The sequence below is a fragment of the Ambystoma mexicanum genome, chromosome 14 (assembly GCF_040938575.1).
Source record: "Ambystoma mexicanum isolate Mex_15411 chromosome 14, UKY_AmexF1_1, whole genome shotgun sequence".
NCBI classification, from domain to species: domain Eukaryota; kingdom Metazoa; phylum Chordata; class Amphibia; order Caudata; family Ambystomatidae; genus Ambystoma; species Ambystoma mexicanum.
The window spans coordinates 192,069,112-192,096,281 of record NC_090940.1 but is presented as its reverse complement, the minus strand read 5'-3'; the positions used below and the strand labels follow the sequence as shown (position 1 = coordinate 192,096,281).

Genomic DNA, 27,170 nt, shown 5'->3' with positions numbered 1-27,170 from the left:
CTACGATTGTTATTTATTTCTTTACAAAGTGATGTTGTTGTTCAAGGGCCCTCCAAGAAAATACTATACAGAGATCTTATGCTTAATGTTGATGTCTGTAACTGGCACATACAGGTTGTCAATGTGGCTAAGTGCCACATATTTCCCTAAATTGTTTAGTTATGTTTGCTTATGAATTGTCACTGAAGTGACTAAATACACTATCTTGACAGATCATCCTTTGTTCTCACTAACAAACATATAATTTGCTTACAGGGTATAGAAATCGAGGGATGAATGTTTTAAGACTATTGCTGCATCGGTAAGAAGCTGAGAACTATATGCTTCCAAAAGGTTTATTCCTAATTGAAGCATGCGTGTTGTTCTCTTTATCTGATGGTGCCAGATAAGTGCCACCTGTACCAGCAAGTAGAATTAGCCTTTGGGAGACGTGCTCTTGCTGGATTAAAAGACTGGAACATAAGACAAACAAATAACGCACTAGAAGGTGTGTTGCCTTCTTCAGCCGCCTACTTTTATCTGTACGTCCCCGCTGTTTTCTTTACATATTTCACAGTTGTAGCAATTCTGCTTTACTGGGAGTAAACCAGAGGTCGACAAAACCGCCCGCGGGGTGAAAATCCTTAAAGCTGCATCAGCCTTAATTAGGACAGCACAGGTAGGATTTGGCACTGCAGTGTGTTTGTTTATTTATTTTTAATGCGCACCAAACCCGGAGGTAGGAGGGCACAGCAGTAAGAAAATGCAAGGCTTACAGGTTACACATTTGTACAAGTTACAGAGTAGTACACAGAAATAAAGTAAAATTTACAGTCAACATTGACATTGCAATAGTATTACCTATACAGGAAATATACAGACAATACAAGAAACATACTATTGAGGTGGCTTTGACTAGTGGTCTAAAACAGCGTTGGTGCTAGGTGTGGAGATGTCTAGCGAACATTGGCATTGATGTAGTTAATGTAGTTCTTTCTAAGGAGAAGGTAGCGTTGGTCTACTCTCAGCTTATGGGGCAAGGCGTTCCACAGTTTAGCAGCCTAAACAGGAAAGCTGTTACCTCCAATCTTAGTTAGTCTGACTCTTGGAACTACAAGGCAGTTGGTGTTAGATGTTGTTGTCGGTCTGGTAGAGGATCTTAGAGGTTAATTTATCCATGAGGTAACTAGGGGCAGTGTTATTAAGGGCTTTGTGAGTCAAGGAGATCATTTTTAACTGTATGTTATTGTCAGTGGAGAGCCATTTATGTTGGCATCTGGTGGAAGAGATATGTACTCTTTTATTTATGCCAAGCGCAGCTCTTAGGGCATTATGTTGTAGGGTTTGTAACCTCTGGATGGTAGCTTTGCTAGCACCACTGTAAAGGGCATTACAGTAATCAAGTCTGGATAGAATTAGAGCTCTAGCCAAAATCAAGCAACTGTCGTTAGAAAGGAAGGGCTTACCAGCTCTTATTAACTTGCAAGTGTAGGCAGTGGTCGAGGCCAGAGATTTCACTTGTTTGTCAAAGGACATGGTAGAGTCCAGGTAAAAGCCAAGGGTTTTTACTTCTTGGATTCCTTGATAATGTTTCCGTCGATATTGAATGAGGCATATTCCTGGCCTAATTTGTTAATGTTAGAATGCGTGCCCAGCATTATCAACTCTGTCTTATCATCATTCAGGCATTAGCCATGTGTGGCCATCCATGCCTGAATGATGAGATATACACTGTTCACCAACTCTAGATCCCTACTATGATTCCCCAGAAAGCGGGAGGAGAATCTTTGTATCATCTGCATAGTTAGTGTAGGTGATACCCACAAGGTCCCGATCATCAAACAAGGGTTTGGTGAAAATGTTATATAGAGTCAGGGAGACACAGGAGCCCTGAGGGACACCGCACAGGATGGGTGTGGGATCTGCTGCTGCCGAAGGGGAGAACACTCTTAATGTTCTCTCACTCAGGAAGGATTCAATCCATCTGATGGCCTCAGAAGAGAAGTGGGCTGCTGAGTCCAGGTGTTTACAGAGGACGTTATGGTCCACGAGATCAAATGCAGCTGAGAGATCTAGTAAAAAAAGTGCTGTCTTCCCCTTATCTTTCAGTTCGTCAATTTGGGTTTTTAAATCAATGAAGGCAGTTTCCGTCCCATGTAGTGGACGGCAGCCCGATTGTCTAGCTCCTAGGAGCTCATGTAGTTCAAGGTGCCTTTGAATCTGGGTATAAGCTACTTTGTCCAATATTTTAAGTAAAAATTGTACCGTAGTAATAGGGCAGTAATTAGTAGGGATACGAGGATCTCATGTCTGCTTTTTGACTGGCAGGGATAATACCGGAAGAGAAAGAGGCGTTGATCAATTTGGAGATGAATGGTGAAAGGTCTCTGGCTGCATCTTTGATTATTTGTGGTGGGCAGATATCACCTTTGCAGTTGGAGGGTTTGAGAGATAGGATGATTTTCTCTACCTCTAAGGTAGAAGTTTTAGAGAAGTAGAATTTATTAGTTTGGCAGGTGGGTGTATCACTAGATGGTGAAATTTTGGGAAGGTGCTGTGAGTTCAGAGTATCTTTTTTTGTTGTATTTTATTTTGGAGTGTGTCTATTTTATTTGCTAACGCATGTTGGATGTCCGCACACCAGGTCTTGTCCTTGGTGCATATATCGGGTGTGACAATTGGTGTCTCTAATTCCTTCAGTATGGAGAAGAGTTCTTTCATGCTCGAATTGGAATTGGCAATCCGTTCGTTGAAGGAATTCCGTTTGGCTATGCAAACTTCATTTTTATAGTGCAGGGAGATGGAAGTTAAGTTAGCTTTGTCTCATTGGAAGGACATTGGGCCTCATTCCGGGTTTGGAGCTAACCATGGAGTAATTAGCTCCATGGTTGCCTCCGAAACCGTCCCAAATCCAGCATGGTGAATGGAGTAATTACCGGTCCATTCCAGGGTTGGAGGGACCGGTAATTCCCCATTCACCTTTTTCCCTTCCACATTCCCATTTCTGCCCCATAGGGCTCAATGGGAATGGGGAAGGAGGTAATTACGGCACCGTAAATTACGGTCCCATAATTACCTCCGAAGTACCTTTGCGGGTCCCGTACTTAACTCCTGCTAAAAGCAGGAGGTAAGGAAGTACCCGCAAAGGGACCTCGGAATACGGAGGTAAGGGATTACCGGCATCGGCACCCTTACCGGTGCCGGTAATCCCTTACCTCCAACCTTGGAATGACCCCCATTGTCTCCAGGCGGTAGCACATTTTTGGTAGCACATTTTCTTTTCATAAGGCGTAGGTTCTTTCATTCTGGCGTAAACCATTTGTTTAGGTGGGCTTTAGGTTTACTTGTTCTGAGTTTAAGTGGGGCTATTTTGTCCATTGTAGCAAGCATGATTTTATTGTATTCATGGACCAATGTGCTAGGGTCCAGGTTGTCTGGCAGTTCATTTAGGGTAGGGAGGATAGCAGGGATCACTTTGTCCGCTATAATGTTCTTTTTATTTCTAGGTAAACATGGTGGCACCATTGGTGGGGCCATAGGAGTGGTTCTGGTAGTTGCTACATTAAAAGACACAAGTGAATAGTCTGTCCACGATTGAGGCAGGATGGAGGAAATGGCTACTGTGCAGTTGTGATCGGCTACCCAGTCTAATATTCTTCCCTTCATATTGGTAGGATTGTTGACTTTTTGAATCAATCATAGTGCATTGATGGTGTTGGCTATATCCGAGGAATACTTGTCTGCTGGATCATTATAACCTAGATTGAAATCACCTAGAATCAGTAATTAGGAGGTTTTTTTTCACATTATTGGATAAAGTATTGTGCAAGTCCTCCTCAAAAGTCCTGAGAGGACCAGGTGGTCTATATATTAGATGAATAGTGAGTGTTTGGGAGTTGTTTATCGAGAGTTTAGCAGTGAGGATTTCACATGATTGCAAGGTTTGAGAAGGGATTAGTCTTAGAGAGGGGCTTATTCTAGATATAATGGCGATTCCAACGCCTCGGGTGCCAACTCAGTCTTGCCTGGATATTGTGTAACCATCAGGGATAGCTAGCGTGAGCGACGGTCCTGCAGCATTATGGAACCAAGTCTCTGTTATCGCGAGGAATTCCAAATTACCTTCTGTAATTAAGTCGGCAATGTCTTGAGCATGGGCAACAAGCGATCTCACGTTGAGGAGTGCACCTTTAAAGGAATGAGCCGCTGTAGCAGCTTTAACCTGACCAAGGATGGATGTATTTGTGACCTTGGGCTTGGGTTTATGTCTTAAGGATTGGAAGGAACTGGTAGGAAGGATGGCCTCTTAGTGTGGTTAGGTTTTGTACTCTGTTGGCAGTTTGTTTTCAAGTTGGTCGGTGGAAGTGATCTTGTAAGTGGCTCATGCAATTTAGAGAGCCTGGCCCTGAGTTTGGAGTTTCTGTTGGTTGTGGTACAGGGAAGAGAGGCATTAGCGCCCAGCCCTATAGCACAGGAGTGTTTCGAACGGATGGTGCCAAAATCATTGGTGATTATGTTTGGCAGGCAAGGTGAGATAGGTTCTATTTCTGGAGGGGGCAGCGTGATGTAGAATTCCTGACTATTAGTATCACTCGCAAGGAATGTGTTGGCAGCCATTATGCAGTAAATAGTGATAGAGCTTAGCATTTTAGCAGCTAGGGTGGGTAGTGTTGTAATTGAGATAGGGACAATGCAAGGTAAGTGTCTGCAGGCTCTGGGAGAGGAGAGTGTAGCGAACTATAATATTAAGATACACCGAGAGAAGTCGTAGGTATGAGCAGTAGGTTAGGCAGCACTTATTACTTATGTATACAAATACAAGTTTGAATGCAGCATGCCCATGCTGTTATAGTATAGTAGCAAACCTAGATTCAAAGTCCATATAGGGGCGAAAGTCGGCAATTTGCAGTGATTGCAGTGCCTAAATTCGGAGTCCTCATAAACACAATCTTCAAATAGGGCCATATATGGGTGCACACATAGGATATAATGCAGAGGGTTAGTCAGTAATTTGGGCACTTATGTATACAAATAGAGGCATGAATACAGCACGCACAGGCGGTTATGGAATTGTGGCAGCACCTAGATTCAGAGGTCCAAGTAAGCAAGATCTACTTGCAGTAGCACTTTGCAGTGATTACGTGACAAATGTATGGCAGCCCCTAGATTCCAAAGTCCACATGTAAGCAAAATCTATTAGCAATAACACTTAGCACTGATTACAAATAGGTAACAGATTTGTGGCAGAACTTAGATTCAAGAGTATATACGTAAGCAAAAACTGCTGGCAATAACAAGTGCATTGATTACAATTAGGTAACAAGTTTGTGGCAGCGCCTAGATTCAAAAGTCCATACAGATTTGTAGCAGTGCCTAGATTCAAGAGTCCATATGTAGGCGAAATCTGCTGGCAATAACAATGTGCACTGAATGCAGTTAAATAGCGGCACCTAGATTCAGCGTCTACCTATGCACAATCTTTGAGCGAGAGTGTAAAGTCGGTGGGCTTAGACAGTATAGCGGACCTTAGATTCAGTAAATGACATGAGGTTCATTCTACTCATACTATTGTATTAGGTATGAGGTCAGGCATAGATATAATGAAGCCTATACTCTCTGTTAGTGGATAGGGCAGAAATTTCACTTGGGCTTTAGGCACAAGTACATATTAGTGATTAATACTGACATAGGTGCAGGATGCATATACATTGGTAAGGGCTGTGGGCAGAATAGAATAGCGGTTCGCACTTGAGCATTATCATTAAAAGGCAGGCTGTATCTAATACACAAGCATGTGCACAGTAAATATTTGCGCACTGAAGTCAGTGTACATATATACTGAAGCACATTGACAACGTAGGAGAGGAGATAGTTTGGCGTTAGTTTATGAGGTACAGTTCGTGTTACCTTTTAAGACGAACCGGCAGGGCGTCAGTCCCTGGGCTCTGGTCCGCTATGGACAGTCTCCGGACAGTCGTTAGCCTTGCCATTTGGCCCTTACCGGTGAGGGCCGGCTTACACCTCCCGATGCCGGATTGGCTTAGGTATAGGCTGGAGGGGCCAATCAGATTGCTGCTGGTGCTGGCCAAGGAAGTAGCACTATCAGTGCAATGTTGCAGCCGTGGTCGGCCATCTTTGAAAGTGGTCTGCCACTCGATTTTGGTGTGGCTTCCTGCGATCACGGCGCTGCGGGCACAATACTTTCAATTATGCACAGGGGCTGGTGATGGCGCGAGGTTGCAATGAAATTAGTAGCGCTCTGCTACTTCGGTGGACCTGGATAGGGAGCTCTCTATGGGAGATGCTGGTCTACCTTATAAAATCAGGCTTAGGCATCGAATGCAGGGGGTTGCAGGGCACTGCTCCAGCAGTGGTGTGGAAGGAGCTCATGCTCCTCCGCTCGTCTTCTCTGTGTGTCTGGTCTCCGGACAGTTGTTAGCCTTGCCGTTTGGGCCTTTCCGGTGAGCAGTTAAGGTAGTGTGTCATACTCTGTGTTGGTCGCTGCTGTCTCCTCGGTTGAATAGAAGGCAGACTCATTGCTCTGGGACTGCATGACTGCTTGTTTGTCTCTGAGGATGTGTGTAGGGATGGTAGACTGGGCATCAAGAGAGTGGGGGCCTGCTGTCCTCAGTGTACCCCACACCCATGCAAAAAGCAAATAAACTATCTGGGGGTCTTTTGTTTCTCTGATTTATTCCTCACCGCCGTCGGGCTGACATGCATGGACTCATGTTATCAGTAAGCATTCGACGCCTGGTCAGCATGTGGTATTGTGGCTCTGGTACAGATTCCTAGATGGGCCCCTGGTAATGGTTTTACGTTCTCTGTGTTTAACAGTGGAAGTGTGGACTCCCCCACTACCATTGCCATCAAGAGATTGCCCTCTGGGCGTTCTCCTCCGTGTCAGTCTCTCTCTCTGATTCTGTACCGCTTTGGGGCTTTTCTCTTCCTTTACTAGAAGCGTGCTGCATTCCTTGACACTCTAAGAGGTGACGAAGGGGTCTTCTTTGGGCGCTGTTCAAAGGCCCTTGTTTGGCCACAGCACTCACCGGCTGTGGGTCAAATGGCACGATGAGCTTGTTGGTTTAAAACATTGGCGCAGGCTTGTTTCTCCACACAGCTCCATCACCCATGACCGGTTATCTCCACAGCGCTTCTGATGCTCATTTGTGAGGTGAGGTATCTTTCTCCATGTATGCACTTCTTTTTGCATCCCCATTTGCCAGTAGCCTGGAAGTTGTGCTAGGAAAGTGTTGATCGCCTGTTTTCCAGGAGCAACCTGTGGTCCCTTTATTGAAAAGTATGTGTGTGTGTGTGTGCGTGTGTGTGGGTAGAGGCTAAAGTAGGGGAAAAGGGGTAGTATTTCTAGAACCTGGTAGAGTTTTGGAAAAGGGCAGTTGGAGCCATGACGCTACTGGACTCCAGACTGGAGCAACTCATGTTTGAGTTTTGGGGGTACACCCCTCAGTGGGTGGGGTGGGGATTTGGCACACACAATAAGCTGCAAACAATCTTGGCTTCCCGCCTGGGGTGGCAAGGTGTCCCTGTCCATTTTGTCTGCTGGCTTGGGCCTGAAGCAGTGATGATGTGAATGAGGGAGGTACTGTGACCACAGCCCTGAGAGATACAGATGATAAGGAGGTGCTTCTGATGAACGTTGTGAAGTATAATCATTTTCCATTTAGGGCCAGAAATGACTATTGTTCCCTAATTCGAGTTCTGCGTCTTTTGTCAAAAGGAAGAACATTCTGGACAAATGGAAGTCCATGCTGCGGCTGGACGCAACTCCATCTGTCTGGTACCCGCAACATTGAAGCTTTGTCATGGGGGGTTGTGATGAAGTATCCTGCCTAACTCTGGTGACATCTACTGGCATAACATCGGGGGAATGGGTGCCTCCTCAAGTTAGTGGATGACCTGAGATAGTATGGGGATTATGCCCAAGTCACCCCCAACTGAGTCCCTGTCCCAAAGCAGAGGGCAGTCACATTAGGTAATTTCGGGACACTGTCTCTTTAAGAGAGGCAGGTCTACACGTGGGGAGCTGAAACGGAATGGAATTAGGAATGCAATATTACCACTGACCCCAAACTAACTTACTTTATGTATTCATAGAGCGAGCAATAATTGAAACTGCGCCTCATTACAAGTTTGCCGGTCCGGAAACAAGAGTGCCGGTAAGCTCACTGGCACCCTTGTTTCCGGACCAGCAAACTACGAGTCTGCATCCTGGATCCGCTGTGCCTAACAGGTCTAACCCTGCTGGGCGCAGGGGACACAGTAGACACACCCATCACGGAAGCACCGGCACTGTTGCTAATGGTGCCAGTGCTTCCGTGTCCCCAATCCCATAGAGTCCGTTAGGACACTATGGGAATGGGGATTAACAATTTAGTGGCCACTGGACTCGGAATGAGCCGGTGGCACCGGGAGGTCAGGAGCCGGTAAATTATTCTGAGTCCGGTAGCACCGGCAGGGTTACCGCCAGACTCGGAATGAGGCCCAATGCCTTTAAGGGAGTTTACCTCTGAGACCGAAAGAAAACATATTGTTAAGGAATTAGATTCCATTGACACCAGGATGAGACATCTGCTTAGACATCAAAGATGCCCTGCAAATTACTACGGCTCTTTTCCTGTAAAAATGCACAGACAACTGAGACCGACTACATTTTCCTAAGGCACTCTCGTACAGCGAGTCCACTAAGCATTCCTACTCTCTGGTAGGAGTGCAGCCTGGAGCCAAAGAGCTCATGCAGAGAAATGGTGCCAAATTCAAAGATTTTTACTTTGCTGAAGATCATTTAACTCTTGCAAGGTGCACAAGCCCTGGCTCTTTGGTGTTTGTAAACAAGAGGAAATCTGTGGGCAAGCTGGCGCTGCAGCATCCCCACAGTTCCTGGTACATTTGAAGGCTTGCTCTGTCCTGAAAGCCCCAATTCAAGCACATGTGAATTACTCAAAGTAAACAACCACAGCCCTCACCCATAGCCACGTGTGCAGTGTGAGTGCAGTTTGAAAGGAAGTTGTGGAAGGATTTTCAAGAGACAAGGGAGAGAGAGGAGGTTGGAGATGAGAGGAGGAGAAAATAAAGTAGGTGGAGAATGATGGAGAACACGAGAAGGTTGGAGTTAAACATCAGGAGATGATTGTTTTAGACCTGAGTGGGAGGGTGGAGCAGAATACCAGGAGGTGATTGGTGTTGGTCATCAGGAGGAGGTTGGAGTGAAGAGTCGGGAGGGACAGTCGGGAGGCTAACAAGGGGGTTGCTAGAGAGATAAGGAAGGAAAGAGCAGCCACGCTTGGCACAAGGCAGGCATTAGGGGTGAGCCAAACTCCCGGGTAGAGGAGGCACATGTGCATGGCCATGGCACAGTGGGAGACAGAGGCTTGCACATTGCTGCCTTAGAAGCCCTTTTCCTTTTAAGGGACTCACTAATGAGGGTCGGTCCCATGGAGCAGGTAGCTTCCGCATGCCCAGCACACCTTGCTTGGTTAAAAAATCACATCACAAAAGGCAGAACAAGCTTTTAGATGCTTGCCCTGATCCACACAGTAATGACTTGGGACCCGAACTAAGGCAGGAAGCTGGAGAAGTTAACCAATCACCTTCCAAGGTATCCACACACATCCCTCTAAGGTGTGTTAGGTTAGGTGAATCCTCCCTGAGGTGGGACCAGGATGTGGCAAGCAAACAGAGGTCCACTGAGAGGGAGCGACTAACCAACCCAAGCACCACATCAAAACTACAAGCTCCTCTGGCCTCTCCGACATGCGTGGCAGTAGCATCCACAAGACCTGTGCGTGCCTGGAGCATGCCTCCAGCCTCACTCTGCAACTTCAGACCTTTGGCCCTAGTACAGCCCCCAGCTCTATCTTCTCTGCTTCAATGCTGCAGCCACTGAGTGCTGCAGCACAGTGGCAGTTAGCACTATTTCACTTTCAGCTGTGGGCCCTCTCCTTCCTTGGATCGCATCTGTCACATTAACTCATCATGTCATCCTGTAGGTAACTTACTGGACGCGACAGTGGTGTTCCAGCACAGTTTTAGCAGTGATCAAGATGTGGCCGTTGACATTCACTACGGTATGCATGCCGGCCGGCTCTCCATCTCCAGTGTCTTCAGAAACCTTAGCTGATTATGGGGCACTACATTTACATCTTTGAAGCAAAGCAGACCACTGTGTGTCAAGGACATTGTGATGTATCTCTGGGTGGAGTGCAGAAAAGAATTGGTGTTCTTAAAGAATTTTGGCATTTAGAGGTCTGCTGGGAAATTTGGTTGCCATTGGCTGGCCTTCTCTTTTCACTGCGTTATTGGGCAGCCTGAAGTACACATATTGTCCACATAAATGTGAGCTTTGTTGGAATTCTTGGGTTTATTTATTACTTTATTAATATTTTAAAGCGCACAGCAACCAGAAGGCATTGTGGCGGTGTTACAGACAACATTCTTAATTGCAGTATACATACTTAGTTACATGAGGAATGCATAATACATACTTAGTTACATGAATAATGCATGAATAATGCAAGAGGGGCGGGTATGAGGGGGAAGGTGGAGAGGAGAGAATGGCTGTGTTAGTTGAAGAGTGTGGTTTTTAGCACTTTGTGGAGGGCTGGGAGGGAGGTCTCGGCTCTGAGTGTGTTGGGAAGGGCATTCCAGAGTTTAGGTGCTATGTGTGGGAAGCTAATCCCCCCTGCTTTGGCCCTTTTGATGGGTGGGACGCGCAGTTGGTTGGTGTGGCAGGTTCTTTTAGGAGGGGAAGAGGTATCTCTGGCTATGGTCTCTGAAAGGTATGGAGGGGCAGAGAGGCTTAAGCATTTGTGCGTTAAGGTGAGGTCTTGAAGCTGACCCTTTCCTTTACGGGGAGCCAGTGAGCAGCTTGCCTGGCCTGCTTGATGTGGTCTCTTTTTGGTATATTAAGTGCTGCTCTGAGGGGATTATTTTGGACTACTTAAAGTCTATTTAGATTTTTAGTGGAGGCGCCTGCTAGGAGAACATTGCAATAATCTAATTCTGCCCCAATGGTAGCTCTAGCTATGGAAAGGCAGTTCTGGGTGAATAGGAAGGATTTTACTGCGTTTATTAGCTTGGTGGTGTGGACAGATGCAGAGGCAATGGCACTGACCTGGCGTGTCATGGACAAGGTAGAGTCTGGGAAGACTCATAGTGTCTTTACTGAAGGGGGGTCTGGTGTGATGGAGTTATCTATGGAGAAGTTACAGTATTGTTGGCTAAGTTTAGCTAATGTTACTTTGGGGCCCATAAGCATGATCTCGGTTTGTCTCCGTTGAGACACAGCCCATTGGGTGCCATCCATGCTTGGATGGTGGTGTATATCTGTAGGAGGGCTGCCGCGTCTTGGTCATACGAGCCTCAGAGTGGCAGGAGTACCTGCTATGCCGAAGGAGTCCAGTTTGCCAAAGAGCGGTTTTGTGAACAGGTTGTAGAGGGTAGGAGCTGAGGAACTCCGTAGTGTATGGTGGATGGAGCTGCATTCGCCTGGTCTGAGAAAACCTTTATGGCTCTTCCTTCTAGGAAGGATGTGATCCATGAGGCGGCCTTTTTGGTAAAGTGAGCTGAATGCGTGAGATGAGAGGTAAGAATCTTGTGATCCACAAGATTGAAAACAGCCGAGAGGTCCAAAAGTAGGAGGAGAGCTGGTTTACCTTTGTCCATAATTACGGTTATTTGGTTTTTAAGGTCCAGAAGTGTGGTTTCTGTGCCATGTCCTTTGCAGAAACCTGATTGTCTTTTACCGAGGATGGCATTGGATTCGATGAAGTGTTGGATCTGGTTATGGGCTGCTTTATCTAAGATTTTGAGTAGAAATGGGACGATGGGGATGGGTCAGTAGTTGTTAGGGGAGGTGGGATCTAGGGTTTTTTCGTTTAGTAAAGGGAGTACCCAGGCTTCTTTAAGGCTGGAGGGGACAATGCCTGTTGTGTATGATGCATTCATGAATGCCGTGATGAGAGGAGCCAAAGAATCAGCACATTTTTTAATAATGTTGGGTGGATAGATGTCTCCTTTGCACAAAGATGGCTTAAAGTGTGTGAGGAGTTTGAGCACTTCTGCTTCTATGACGTCTCGGAATGAGAAGTGCAGGTGGGTGGGATTTTCTGAGGGGAGGCTGGGCAAGGGAGGATGGTCATGCTTTGGTAGAGTTTTGAATTGTGCTTGTATTTTATCTTGGAGTAGTTGTATTTTGTTGAGCAGGGCTGCCTGTATGCTACAGCACCATGCTTCATCTTTAATGATCTCGTCGGAGCTTGTTAAAGGGGTGATGAGCAGAGGTGTAGCCAGGATTGTTTAACAAGTGGGGCCTGAAGCTAATGTAGTTGGGACCAACACAGTGACATTAACTTCTGTAAATGTCCACACAGCACTCCTTAGTGGGCATTTATACATTTTGGGTGGGCCTTGCCCACTCATGCCCTACCCTGTCTATGCCTCTGGTGATGAGGTCTCTGAAAATGGCAAACATTTCCTTAGATTTTGAGTTGGCCTTGGAGATCCGTAGGTTGAAAGACTTATATTTGGCTTTAAAAATGGCTTCTTTGTACTGAAGGGATAGCCTCTTGAATTCTTTCTTGGTGGAATCGCTGGGATTGGAATGCCAGTTAGCTAATCCGTTATGTTTACTAGTACGTAGTGCCTGTGGTTCATCTGTGAACCAGGAGTTGGTGTGCATGGATTTTTTTCTCTTTTTTTGCATTCGACCAGGGCTAAGGCGTTGATAGCTCTGGTAAGGGTGTCAGTGTAGATGTTCGCAAGTATGTTAGAGTCACTCGCGAACGGGTGCTTGAGCTCAGTGACATCCAGGAAAAGACGAAGGTTGTCCTTAGTTCGTTTTTTTGAGCTTCTAACCTGGGCTGGAGGAGCATAGGTGAGTGCTTTAGTGGTAGATGTGGTAGGAATGGTGAATTGGATGCAGTTATGGTCAGTCCATGGGTAGGCGGAGTTGGAGATGAAGGTGGTTGAGCCGTTATGGAGTGCCACCCAGTCAAGGGTGCGGCCTTTGCAGTGCGTCGGGCTAGTAACTTTTTGTGTGAATCCCAATTCTATGAGTTCCTTGGCTACGGCTGCGGCTGCTTTGTCTTTAGGGTCATTTAGACCTAAATTCAGTACGCCAAGTAAAATGGTTTTAGTAGAGCTTTTTAAGTTGTTGCTTAGTACGTGAAGGAGATGGCCTTGAAAATCTGGGGTTGTGCCCGGGGGCCTGTACGTGAGATGTATATTTATGGTGCAATTAGGGGACAAGGACAGTTTGGTTGAGAGAAGGTCAGCATTGCCTTCCCAAGGGTGGTTACATAGCCTGGTAGAGAGCGCATCTTTAGTGATGAGAGCTACAACTCCTCCTTTCAACAGCTGTCTGTCTTGTCAGAGAATGGAGTTTCCTGGTGACAGAGCTAGGGAAATGGCTGGGCCGGACGCCTCATGAAGCCATGTCTCAGTGATCGCAAGTAGATCTAGGTTGTGAGTAGTGATTATGTCGTTAATCTCTTAGGCATGGGCGGAGAGAGAGAGCGTGCATTTATGAGGGCACATTTAAGAGCGGGTGGAGGTGTCATCTTTTTGGTGCGGGGGTGGCGGGAGGCGAAGCGGTGTAGTGAGGGCAGGTGGTCACCGAAGGGGAGGGCAAGTGGACTAGATTCTTGGTTTTGAGCGTGCGGATGGCATTAATAGGGAAGGCGGGAGACCTTTTGAGGAGGTGTCGTGAGTGATGTTACAGGCAAGATGTTGGGGACTATGACCGTGGTGCTGCACGTGGTTGCATAAGCGTTTTGGGTGAGGTAGCCCAACCTGAGATTCCTCCTAGGCGTGGGATTGTGGAGGCTAGGGTGTAGTGGCCTGTTCAGTGCGTGACCTTTGCCTGATGAGCCTCGATAATAAGTGGGCCGGTGGGCAGGGGGGTGGCAAAGGAGCTCCTTGTGGAGGCGGGGTCAGCTGGGATAGTGAACTGTGGGGGGTGGATCATGTTGGAAGTTGGCAATATTGATGGAGCAGAGTTCAGTTGGGTGGATGAGGTGAACACTAGCACTAGCAGGAGATGCCCGGTTAGGGTTCAGCAATGTAGGTTCTGAGGCGTTTCCTTGTATGAGGCCAGTGGGTGTGTGGTGGGATATATCGGAGAAATGGGGCGCCTAATGGACTAGATGAGCAATTAGACAGAAGTCAAACAGCAGACATAGGTGCAGGGTAGAGGCAAGAGAAGCAACTGTCCTATGCAGTTTGTGGGTCACAACGATAGGCAAAGATCAAAGCATGGACCAATGAACTATCACACCAATGCCAGCTTCTTCAAGCTTTAATTTGCATGGGGGACATTGGATGCTCTGGTACTTGATGGGGATTGGTTATACTGTGTCGTCGATGTTTAGACATACTAATCTCCCCATTACACATTCTACACCTTTAAGCAGGGCCTCATGTCCGGATAAGAGTGTTTGGCAGCTGGTTCTCATATATTGTGTCTGTGAACTGGATCATGTGAAGGGTACCAGCTATGGCACAGATGATCAAGGTAGCCTTGCCCACAGTGGACTCTTCGAAATTCCGGGTCGCTTTTTCCATATTTTATTTCCATCTAGATTAGTCTGTCAAGTGGCAGTCTAGGTTGACCTCAAGCACCTGTCTTGCTAGCTTTGCGAGCCAGTATGGGCTGGGGGTTAAAGTGATGACATTGGTGACACCCCATCGCATTCACAGCCGTTCCCATGCCCACCAACAAAACACCTGCATGCACAGCATTCCCACCTGACACTTGGGTAGGCACTGAGTTCGCTTCGCTCCTCTCGGAACCGCTGAGAGCAGGATTATTTCTGGTTCCCAGATGTGTGTGCTTGCAAACTGCAGCTTTCTGGTGCATTTGGGTGGTCTCTTCTAGAGGTCAGATGCTCCCGTGAATAAATGTTTAAAAATACAAATCCATATAAGCCAAACAAATCTTTTTAAACTACATTTTCATAAGACTGCATTAACTATACTGCAAATTAACCCGTGAAATAATTCAGTAATACTTTTAAGATCTAGCACAGCGCCTGGAGCATTCTTCATCTCCTGTTTTATTAAAAACCTCAGGACTACCGGTCTGATGGAGTTGGGAGTCTGCATAATACGACTTACACAAGGTTAACTTGATTGTAGCACCCATACGCTGGGCCAGAGTCAATCAAGGTAAACTTAATCTTCATTCAAAAGACAGTGAATCTGCTATCATCAATTCATGTAATGGGGCCAGCAGAACATAGTCCCTGATGGAAAATTGGGCTATTTAAGATGAGCGCATGGACCAGGAAATGGGTTTAGGATTGTGCCACAGCTTTAAAGCCAACGCCCCATCTTGCCATAAGCATATTTACAAAGGGAATGGAGCCTTTGTTCATAGCAAAGGCGCGCAATTCTTCGACAGGTGGCCGAAGAAAATAAAGAACATGTGCAAGCAGACGGTTCATTTAAAAAAGAAAAAAACACATCGTACTGCACATCCAACATTCTCCTTTGTCACTAACTCTCCAGACTGTCACCTGTATCCAGGGCCAAACAGTATACACTCGGTCTGTGAGGGCAGGAACTGTTGGGTCACTTCCCCAATGTCGTTCAGTCTTCTTTACTTCCTGCCGCTATGACTGTCGGAGCTTCAGGAGCTGTTACAAGCAGTCACTGGTTGCCGCAGACAACGCCTCTACCTGCATTATTGCTCAGATCTGAGAAATGCGAGCACTGCAAAGCTGTCATGGGTTACTGGCTGGCCTTGTTTCCAGTAATCTGCATCAATCGAGTTTGGATTGTCATCACTGCTGCCTGTTCACCATGAGGTGGTAGTACATCCCCCCTGGGGCACGCCACTGACCGTAGAGCACGAGCTGGTAGTGCATCACCTTGGCGCAGGACATTTACTCCGCGACTACCTGCCTAACTTCACACTCTACCAATAAACCATGGCTGTAGAATCTTCATCCTAAGCCTAAGGGACATATACAAGGAAGAGCATACAGCACCAAAACCAGCTTCAGGGGAACGTAGCACTTATTTAACAATTTCAATAAATAAATAGAGCATAAATCTTTAAAGGGGCTGACCGCATATACGAAAGCAAATACCTACTCTCCTTAATATAACATAACCTTTTTCTAACCCTCTTCTAGGGTGTGCTGCATGAACACCACTTGATTCTACATTTGCCGTCAAACCCTGATTCATAGTGAAGTAGTTCCGAGAATCATTTGCATGGCCCCACCATGTCAGGAGTGTTTGAAGAAAGTGGACTAGACTAATAGGGATTACTGGTGCTTAATCATATACTACTATCCCTTGGTCTGCCTTTTGTGACCACAGCCTGTAGAGTCCTTACAGCTTGAAGATGCATCAAAGTAAGCTTCACACCATGTCAACATAAGAATACATGGTACCAAAAGAAATGCTCAACCACTGGTAGGTAATCTTTCCTGCTAACAAAGGGCCCATGCAGCAGAAGCACAGACATCTTAAGAAGGGACATCACTGTACTTTGCCCATTGGTGACCGTGCATAAGTGGCATTCCAAGAAAGGCAATCATGGGGAAATGGAAGAGGATTTTACAAATAAGCAACTCTCTGCGGCTTATGAGCAAGTTTTACTAATTCTGCCTGGGCTTAAATATCATTGAGCTATTCAGAGACTCAGGAGGGTTCAGAATGTTCCAGAGAAATGCATTTCTAGAGAGTACAGTTTCTACTGCATATCCAATAAAGGACTAGGAAAAAAGTGGGATAGACGTATGTCCTGGTTCGTATGTAATGAAGGGACAACTTTAGCCAGAAATGTCTAGCCAGTAAAGTGGACTAATGTGCTAGGGATTAAGAAAATAGTTGTGACTTGTGCGAGTAGTACTGTCGCATATATATGTGTGTATATATATATATATATATATATATATATATATATATATATATATATATATATATATATATATATATATATATACCTCTGTTATATGCAACCTATATTCATTCATCCCTATTAAATGTGACACATGTTAGAAAACACAAGAGCGATTCATGTTCACATATGAGTGTAGACCTATTGGGTTTGGCATGCCTCACTTTCATAAAATAACACACAAATCATTATGAAAACACTTGAATTTCATTTGACGTTAATTTAAGTACACACTGCAAATTTCAATTGGAAGTAACGGCATAGCCAGTAAAGCTATTACTTTTTAAAAATGTTGTTCCTATGCAGACTGTACACAGTACATGAAGACCTACAAGAGGCTTCAATGATATGTTTGTGATGCTCATTGAAACTTCAAACTATGAAAATATTGCTTTGTGTTTAATGCTGAAATGAGTGTGCACTGATTTCCCATTATCTGATTTTCTCATTCTATTGTGAACTGATGCATTGATATAAAAACATAGCCAAACTTTGGCTAACATTGTTAAACGGAACATGTTATTTTGAAAATATTAATTGAAGACTGTTTATTTCCTCAGACAGAACACGCCCTTGAGAATGGACAGTTAGTTGAATAATTCCCATTTTATAAGATCAATGCTACCCAGATCCTGAAAATGTGCCGTTTCGTGAATCTGACAGAATGCAAGAAAAAAAGTGTTTAATCACTGGTGCAAGTTGCACGATGCAAATACCATCATCAATAACTTTACAGCAGCAATGCAACATATAAAAAAATTACATATGAAGACATTTTCAAAAGACTTTCTCTCAAACAGTGAAGCTAGTGTTCACTGACAAGATTCACAGTAAAGGAATTAAAGTGTGCCGCCAAATATTCATATAAATTGGGCAAAGAAATAGCAAGTGCATCTGGTCCTTAGTGCAACAGTACAAAACAAACAGTTACCATCATGTTCTGATGTACCGCAGTAACCCATCGCAAATGAAGTAAGTTGAATCTGGCTTTTGTGATGAAGACACATTCATAATTATAAGAAGACCACACCATATAATTGGATAAAAGATTGCACAATATGATCAAGTAGGTACGATTAGAGGGCTTCATGAGTTCATTGGATTCTGTCTGATAGCCAGTGGTGTAAAGGCAAAAAATGTAAAGAAGATCCTGCACTGGCCCGGGTATGGGCGGAGTTTGGAGGAGGGGGTAGAGATCTGATGGGGCGCAACTGGCAGTTGAACTCCGCTGAAAGAACATTTTCAAAATAATAGTTTTAAAATGGTACAATTTATTTCATGCTGTTTCTTTCCAAACTCCACACTGTACATCAATTCCACTTTGAATCACTTCCATGGCAGTGGTGCACCCAAAATATTATTGGTAATGCAGTGATTTTTAGTACATTAAGGGATCCATAGACACGCTCCACCCCATCTGCCCTGAACCAGCTCACGCACATTCCAGCCAGTTTCTCGGACACAGGCGTCATGGAGAGAGGTGCCTTTGAACTATTCAGTTCCTTGGACACGCCATTGATCTCCAGGGGATGAGATGAGAAATGAAGCATTCACGATGAGAAGAGCTAGAACCATCTTATGCTGAAGAGCGCTCTGGGTGTCAATGTGCTGTGTGCGGCTCCACACCCCCACTCCATACCGTAGCGCAGCAAGTGCTTTGGTGTGTTGTGTGGGTTGTTTGCTGGCGCAGAGGAAGAGGAAAGCCGGATCCCAAGATCCGGCTAGATAGCTGATGCCGGATTTCAGATTCAGCGATAGCCCGCCCATTGGCCAGCGCTGCTGATAACCAAAGATCAAAGAAGGCCTTCCTAACAGCTACAGAAAGCGTTCTGATTAGCTTACTGGGATCCTGAAAGCAATATTTAAAAAAAAATGTTGCCTGACTGCTTATGACTATATTTCAGTCATGGGATATACAAGGGGTTACGCTCACACATCAGAATGTACTTTAAAATTGCCTGGGTTAACGTAGCTCTAGGATTAGTATAAACTCTTGGCCATAGTCTAATGGGTTAAAAACGTTGTTCATCTTCGAGGATGCGGAGCTAAAGTTCACTGTGAACAGCAGAGTTTGGAGCAGCGTCCGGTAAGCCAAGTAATTTTTTTTCAAGAAGATGTTTTCCTGAATTTGCAAGGCAGAAGCATTAGATACAGTCCACACACCTGCCCCATACCTGGCCATGGCCTTAGCTTTTAAAGAATGAACCTTGAGTATCATATCGAGTGGATATGTTTTGTTCCTTTTTAACAAATTGAAAGATGCTCCCTAGAGCCAGAGCTATTCTAGCTGCCTGCTTTTCCATATGGCTAATGCCGTTAAACCTAGATGAAAAAGAAACACCCAAATAGGCTAAACAATCATTGACATTAAGTGGCTGATCATTAACAGGGATTGTAGGCAGTTTATGTCATCTTTTGCTAGTAGATCATACCATGACTGCTGATTTAGTTACATTGACTTTAAGGTCATGATCTTGCATAAACTTGTCATAAGAGTTTATTAGGCGCTGTAAAGAATTAGAAGTCCTCATAGGACCGGATCATCTGCATCCGCGAGTACTGCTATTCTCTGCATTCCACATCGGACACATCGACTTCAGCTGGTGATAAATAATCCTAAAACACATTAATGTACAGAGAAAACAATAAAAAGGGACAAACCGCACCCTTGTCGTGCACCAGATTTCTATCAGGGAACAATTAGATGCAAGACCCCTCACTACTCAATCACACACATGCTTCGTTGTCAAGATGTAACAAATACAGTGTCTTTACCAGATATTCTAGGAAATTTAGGTCTGTAAGGCATTTCCACAATTTAGACCTTTTCCCTTTATCGAACGCTGTGATCAACTCCATAAAGGACAGGCATATAGTCTCCCTTTTATATATGTATGGCATTCGAGATGATTAAATACACATTTAGTGGTAGCCCATGGATGTTCTCCAAGTCCACCCAGGTTTGTATGCCGGCTAAAATTGCCTCCCCAACATTTCTAAATTGGGAATCTAACAAGGAAATGGGATGATAAGCAACTGGATTCGACCTGGAGCCCATTTTAAAAATCAGGAAAAGTATACATTTCCAAGACATGGGAAACGTACCTCTTTCCAGCATATAATTAAAACTATTAGCCAAAAGGGGCAGCCATAATTCTTTCTGGGAAGATACTGATTGGCTATACCTGTAATGAGCAGGGCATAGTAAGCCTTATCTGAAGCTGTAACGTTAACATTTTTACAAAACCAATGTACTTTAATGAGAAGCAGGCCTTTGTGCGAAGAACACCTTTTCGGGATGAATTGATAACAGCCTTCAATAGTAAGGCCCTGTTCCTTGGTGGTGTTACTAAGATGAATGACATTTTAAATGTAAAATATATTGCAAAAAGCATGTTAGCCTAGGAGGCACAGACTTTCACGCTAATGGCAGCTGATCAAAATTGGCGATTAAATGAATAATGCCCACTAGTCAGCATAGGCTGACAGGCATAGGAGAAAACCTCCCACAAGTCAGGATTGGCTGGCAAGGAAATAAGGGTAGTTTAGATGGACCAGCCGGGTGGCCCTATAATCTATATAACTAGCTGCACAGGACCGTAGACACACATAAACTACAGAGGCAGCCGGAGGCTACGTTCCTGGAAGAAGCCAGAAGGGGCAGAGCTTGAGGCCAGCTGATGCACAAGACTTCATTGCCTGAGTAAGAGGAAGCAAGCAGCTAATCTAATGCATGGACCATGACAGTAGCTTTTTTCTAGGGGCCTAAAATTGGCACTTTGCGCTAATAATGTCAAATGTATAGTTTATAAGCCCTATGTTCTTAAATTCTAATTTGGATACTTGCTTCAATAATTTGCATGCACAACTAAGAAACAAACAGCTTTCAAATGTCTTTGCCTTGAGACTGTAAATCTTCTCATGGACCTAAAACCTATCACTTTGCCAATTTTTCCAAATTCAAATTTTATGACTGGTTTAATACTTAGTGGGCGGAAAAAACTATTTTACATATTTTCGCCACATATTTGTCTTTTCCATAGTAACATCATGATGTAATTTTCTCTTTTTTTTAATAACTTTATTTACATAACATCGACAACAAAACCTAATACAACCAATGTACAACAAATAAAACATGGTAAACAATACAAGAAAAGTACAGCATTTTACACAGTTCTATGTACAGGGTGAGATATTCATCACCTCAAACCCCCAGCAAATCAAACAAATCTCTCAATCACCCCCCCACCCAACAAACACAATTTCAAGTTAAAATCGCTGAAGAAATCCACCCCATATTTTTTTCAAATAAAGCCAATTTACCAAGTCTCCTATACAACACTCTCTCCATATTTGCCAATTCATGCATCTCAGATAACCACGTCTCAATATTCAATGTCAAAGCATTCTTCCAATTTCTCAAGATAATTTGTTTACCAGTCATCGCCCCTCTGAATAACCACTTCTTCTCACTCTGAGTGAGATCATCCAAAGATTCATCACTCCCCAATATGATCACACTAAAATCCAAGACCAGGAGATTCACAATCACCTCATCACATATACGTCCAATCTCACCCCAGAACAGCCTCACCAGCCTACAATCCCACAATAGATGTTCCAGCGTACCAATTTCACATGAACACCTCCAACATTCTGCACTCTCCAACATCCCTCTTTTATACATACTCTCATGTGTCCAATAGATTTGATTAGAAGTTTAATCTGTCTCGATCTTTCAGTGAGTCCCAGCGAGCACAACTTCACATTCATACACATGTTTTGCCACAAGCCCTCTGTGATATCCAATCCGATTCTCCTGCCCCACTCCTCTCTTAAAGAGTCATTCCCTTGAAAACATGACACAAATACTTTATACAGTTGACCGGCCAAACCTCCACCCGATCCCACCAAATTCCTTGCAAACAGATCTAGCTCAATTTTCTTCTCCAAATCCACAACGCCTATCGCACGTTTAAGCTTTACAAAGTCAGAATCTCAAAAATGTTCAATACCATACTGCTGCTGCAATTCCCTGTTCATCCAGCGACCGTTTGTAAACAGATCACCAATCCACCTCACCCCTCCTAGAAACCAATCTGCCCAAAAAATCACCTTGCCATCTATCTTGATAGCCGAGTTTAGCCACACCGAGGCACCAGGTTCCCTCAAAGCATCCAGATCCAAATAGCGACACAAACCCTTCCAGGTGCTCCTCATGGCATCCATTAGCAAATCACGTCCACAACTCTTCCTGGAGACCGACGTCAACACAGATCTTGGAGTAAGAGGTCCATTGAAACTGGTTTCTGCCTCTACCCAAACATCCTGCAAATCCTCCACAAAGGGAACCAAAAATTCAGAAAAGAAAGCTAGGTAATATGCTCTGAAATTTGACACCCCAAGACCACCCCTGTGTAATGGCAATTGTAACTTCCACAATGTCAACCTCTGGGGCTTCCTATCCTACAAGAACTCCTGCAACAACCTGTCCAAATCTCTCCAAAACGTCATAGGGAACATCAAAGGGACCATGCTCAAAACATAATTAATTCTCGGGGTAGAAACCATTTTTAACGCATTCACCTTCCCCCACAAAGAAAGATTCAGAAGAGACTCCATCTCTCAAGATCCGTCCGCAAACCATTACACACGACCCGCGCATTTTCCTTAACCTTGTCACCAATCTCCGGAGTATGCCAAACCTCCAAGTACAGCAATCTACCCGGCCACCACCTGAAGCCCAAATCCACCACAAACCTCCTATCAACAGAATGTGTCAACGGCATAATCTCTGATTTCATCCAATTAATTTTGTATCCAGAACAAAGACCAAACTCCGCCATAACCTCCATCAATACCGGTATAGACCTCTTGAGATCACTAAGGACTAAAAGCATGTCATCCGCAAACAACCAAATCTTCTGCGTTACCCCCAGCACGAATGACCCACCACGCCTTCAGCCCTCCTGATAAACTCGACCAGTGGTTTCAAAGCCAACACAAATAGAAGAGGCGACAGAGGGCACCCCTGCCTTGTACCCCTCTCCATTCTAATTCTCCCCGACCTCATACCATTGGTGACCACCTCTGCAGTCGGCTCACTATATAACAGCCTGATCCAGGAAATAAACCTCATACCAAAACCCATCTTTTCCAACACCGCATAGAGAAAGTCCCAGTTCACCCTATCAAACGCGTTCTCAGCATCCAAAGATAAAATCGCACTATCCCCTTCCTGACCACTCGCTTTCGATATAATACGTAAAATCTTCCTGATGTTACTGGAGGTCTTCCTACCCTTCACAAAACCAGATTGATCTCCATGTATCACGGACGGAAGCAGACGCTCCAACCTGCAAGCTAACATTTTCACCAGAATCTTATTATCAACATTAACAAGACTAATGGGCCTATAACTGGAAGGCAGAGTTTCATCCCTCCCTCCTTTCAAGAATACCGATATCAAAGCATGACGAGTAGTCTCGGGAAGTAATCCTATGGTAAGCGACTCCACATACACATCCAGCAACAATCGCAAAGCCGAATCCGGCAGGATCTTATAAAACTCTGCCGGGAACCCATCTGGACCTGGGGCCTTCCCAGCATTCAGCTTACCTATCGCCATCCTAACCTCATCCAATGAAAAATCCTCCTCCAGTAACGTTGAATCATCCACATTAATCCTAGACAGGGTCACCTTTTCCAGAAATTCTGCACCCCCACCTGATACCCCAGAGTCATTCTTATAAAGTTCCTCATAAAAGTCTTTGAAAATGTTGTTTATCACACACGGATGATAGCTAATGCTGCCGTCATGAGTCCTAATCGAAGGAATAGAACGCTCAGCCTCCCGTTTCCTCAACCTATATGCCAACCACCTGTCGCATTTTTCACCCTTCTCATAGTAGGCGCATTTTAAATAGAACCTACTCTAATCATTACGTTCATCAATGAGCAAATTGAATTCTCTCCTCACCCTTTTAAGTTCACCAATTGCCTCCCCACAAACAGGATCTACCATCACCCTCCTCGACAATTTGGTAAGTTTAGTCTCCAACAATGCCTCCCTTTCAACGCTCTCTTTCCGAAGCCCACTTGACACACCAATCAGATGGCCCCGTATCGTACATTTCAAAGCCTCCCAGACAACACTTGGACGCATCACGCCATCATGGTTACACTCCACAAAATATTCCACTTCCTTCCTCAATTGTCTCCAACACATCATCCCTCTGCAGCAATGAAACATTCATCCTCCAAAATGTATGTACATTCAGCATATATCACAGCTGCAACTTTAAAACCACATGCGCATGATCCGTTAAGAGTATGTTACCAATTTCACATGTGTCACACCACTCCGTCATCCGACCAGCAGAAAAAAAAACATATCTATTCTTGAGTACACTGAATGTGCACCCGAGTAAAAACTGTACTCCCTATTCAAGGGATGTTCCAGTCTCCAACAGGCTTGCAAATTATGTTCCAACATCAAGTCCGCCAAGGCCAAATGTTGCCGGCCCGTACCACCCCTAGAATGACTTCCACTCCTATCTACTGACTCATCCAAAACAATATTAAAATCTCCACCCAATACAACATTATTGGATCCCAAATCCTGCAATATTTGCACCACTTTTCTGAAGAAGGAGCCATCATCTACTGAGGGTGCATAGATATTAAACAAGGACACATCAAGCCCCTGCACATCAAGCAGCAGAGCAATTATTCTCCCCTCTTTATCAGACACCTCCCTCCGAACTCTGACCGGTACATTTTTTCAGATTAAAACTACTTCTCCCCTTGATTAGGTATTAAATGAGGCACCATAGACCTGCCCCACCCAACTTTTCTTCCATTTTTCAATTTCATCCTTTGTCAGATGAGTCTCCTGTAGGAGACACACATCACCCTTGAGATCATTCAAGAAGCGTAAGATTTTCATTCTTTTCTTGACATTGTTCAAACCATTAACATTCCAGGTCACCAATCTCAGCTCCTCACCCACCATATACATTCATATAATTTTCTCATGTAACCTTTCAACTATTCCTGTGTTGGTGATACACCGAGTCTATCACAACATTGAGTTTCAGCAGAGCGCCTAATACCAGTCTGTGCTGCCCATCATATTTGTTTGGCCAGGATAAGTAGATGCGTCAGAGCACGGAGGGTGGAATAGTGTAATCCTTGCAGAGGGATTTGAAATCCTTTCCCTGTATTTTTTATCCATGGCTTTAGAATGCTTTTAGGTTGTTTTCAGTAAAATGCCCTTAGAAGCTATGGACTTTTGGCTATATTTTTTAAACCTCTATTTAATGGGTTTTACAGGTGTTGTTATGTATATCCTCGCCTGTCACCTGGCTTGCCGTTCCTGGAAGCTCTACTGTGAGTATAATAAAAAAATGTTCTGTTCGACAATGGCTACATACACATCAACTTCAATTGGAGGAGCACAAACCTCTGGCCTGCATGTCTTCAAGCATGCCCGATGGACTAATTAGGCTTGAGCTTTTCCTGAAGGCACTTGACCTGTGCAAATAATGCTGGGAATTTCAGCCCTATCGTAAACCTTTACAGGCTAAACCCATTTCAACCGCTTGTGAAAATGAAGATTCTCACACAAACTCGATCATATAGATTATACAAGAGGAATAGTGGCTGTGCGGCAAGGAACTCCTATCTATAATGTTCATTTACTTGCAATCTGCCGGAGGCACTACATTTCTCATCATTTTATAGTTTGTGTGGCCGGACATTTGGCTGTCAGAATGATTCCTAGACTTACGTAAGCCACACCAGCCAATCGGCTGATGCCTGCTTCCGTTCGCAGAATTAAAAGAAAAGTATAGGTTGGACATTTGGCTGTCAGAATTTCAGACCTTCCTAAGCCCCAACATCCAATCCGCTGAAGCCTGCTTCCGATCTTGGATGCTGGGGCTCAAGTAAGTCTGGAATTCTGACATCCAAATGCCCACACACTATGAAATGACAAAATATTGAGTGTCTTCAGCAGATTTGAAATAAATGAACATGATAGATAGAGGCGCTGGGGTATGACGGGGTTAGGGCAGGAATCCACTGTAAGAATCTTTACTAAAGTGGGAAGGAAACAGTTACTTTTAAAGGGGTGCTGCTCCATCTATCACAGGGTAATAAGTGTTCGTGTGTATCGCACCTTCTGCCATGTTGCACAAGATATGTTTAGCATCCTATGTGCACATTACATAGAACTACGCTGATAAGCTTGTGTTTCCCAATTGTCAACTGGACGATGGTGACCTACCCTTAAATCTATGATTAACATGAGTTTAGATCATTGACAGTATTTTAACATCTTTTTATATTATTTTCCACCTGCACTATTTCCCATTTGACTTAACTTCTTCACATTTTCTCATTCAGCATTCTAGATTATATATAATTTCAGTATTTCCTGATCGTTGTTAACGTTTACTATTCCGTCAGTTGTCTAATCTTTCGTAGTCGTTTCATTAAGATACAGTATTTGGTTTCCTCCAATTACAAAGATCATGTTTATCTGTGCTGTTAATGTAATGTATTTTTTCACTGTGCTCTTATGAGTTTGTTGAAAGAAAACCCTTTAGAAATAAATAGAGCAGGGTTCGAGGGCTAAAGCTACGTGAGTGGTCAGAGTCGACCTAAGTATCCATTGATCAGAGTTTAAAGCATAAATGTTTTGCATCAGGAAATAAGTGCCAATGCCGCTTGGGTATAGAATCAAGGAGATGCAGTGCACACATGGACTGCCAAGTAGGTGGTACTTGAACCCACCAGCAGAGCACCCTGAAAACTTCAAGGTGCAGTTGGACATGATTTGTAACTGGGCCCAGCAGTTAGATTAAGGTTGACGGCCATACACTGCTTGTGCTTGACATGTACGTTTCACACACTCTTAGTGATATTTGCACTTGCCATGTGCACTGGAGCTACGGCTCCTGCATGCACTTCTGCTATGGCTGGAACAAATAACGTGCAAGTGCAGGTATCTTCTGCATGTTGACACTTGCCTGAAATGCAATATGTAGTGGCTAAGGACTCCATCCCAGGCGTTGCTACAGCTCCCTCTGAGATCCACTGCACAAGCTTGACCTAACCAGATTGCGCAGATTGCACAGGCACCAACCATACTTGACCAGTATAAGAGTTATAATATTTAACTCCAGTGGTCGGTGGCTTGATTTTTTTTGGCTGCCAAAGAGAAAATCCTGCATATAGAAAGCAGAGACCTTATGCA

General features: G+C 44.4%; 1 protein-coding gene across 2 annotated transcripts in view; it reads left to right on the top strand.

Moving 5' to 3' along the window:
* The window catches only part of RTN1 (reticulon 1), a 1,195,813-nt gene that overhangs the window by 620,365 nt on the left and 548,278 nt on the right, over window positions 1-27,170 (top strand). The gene's annotated exons all lie outside the window — the stretch shown is intronic.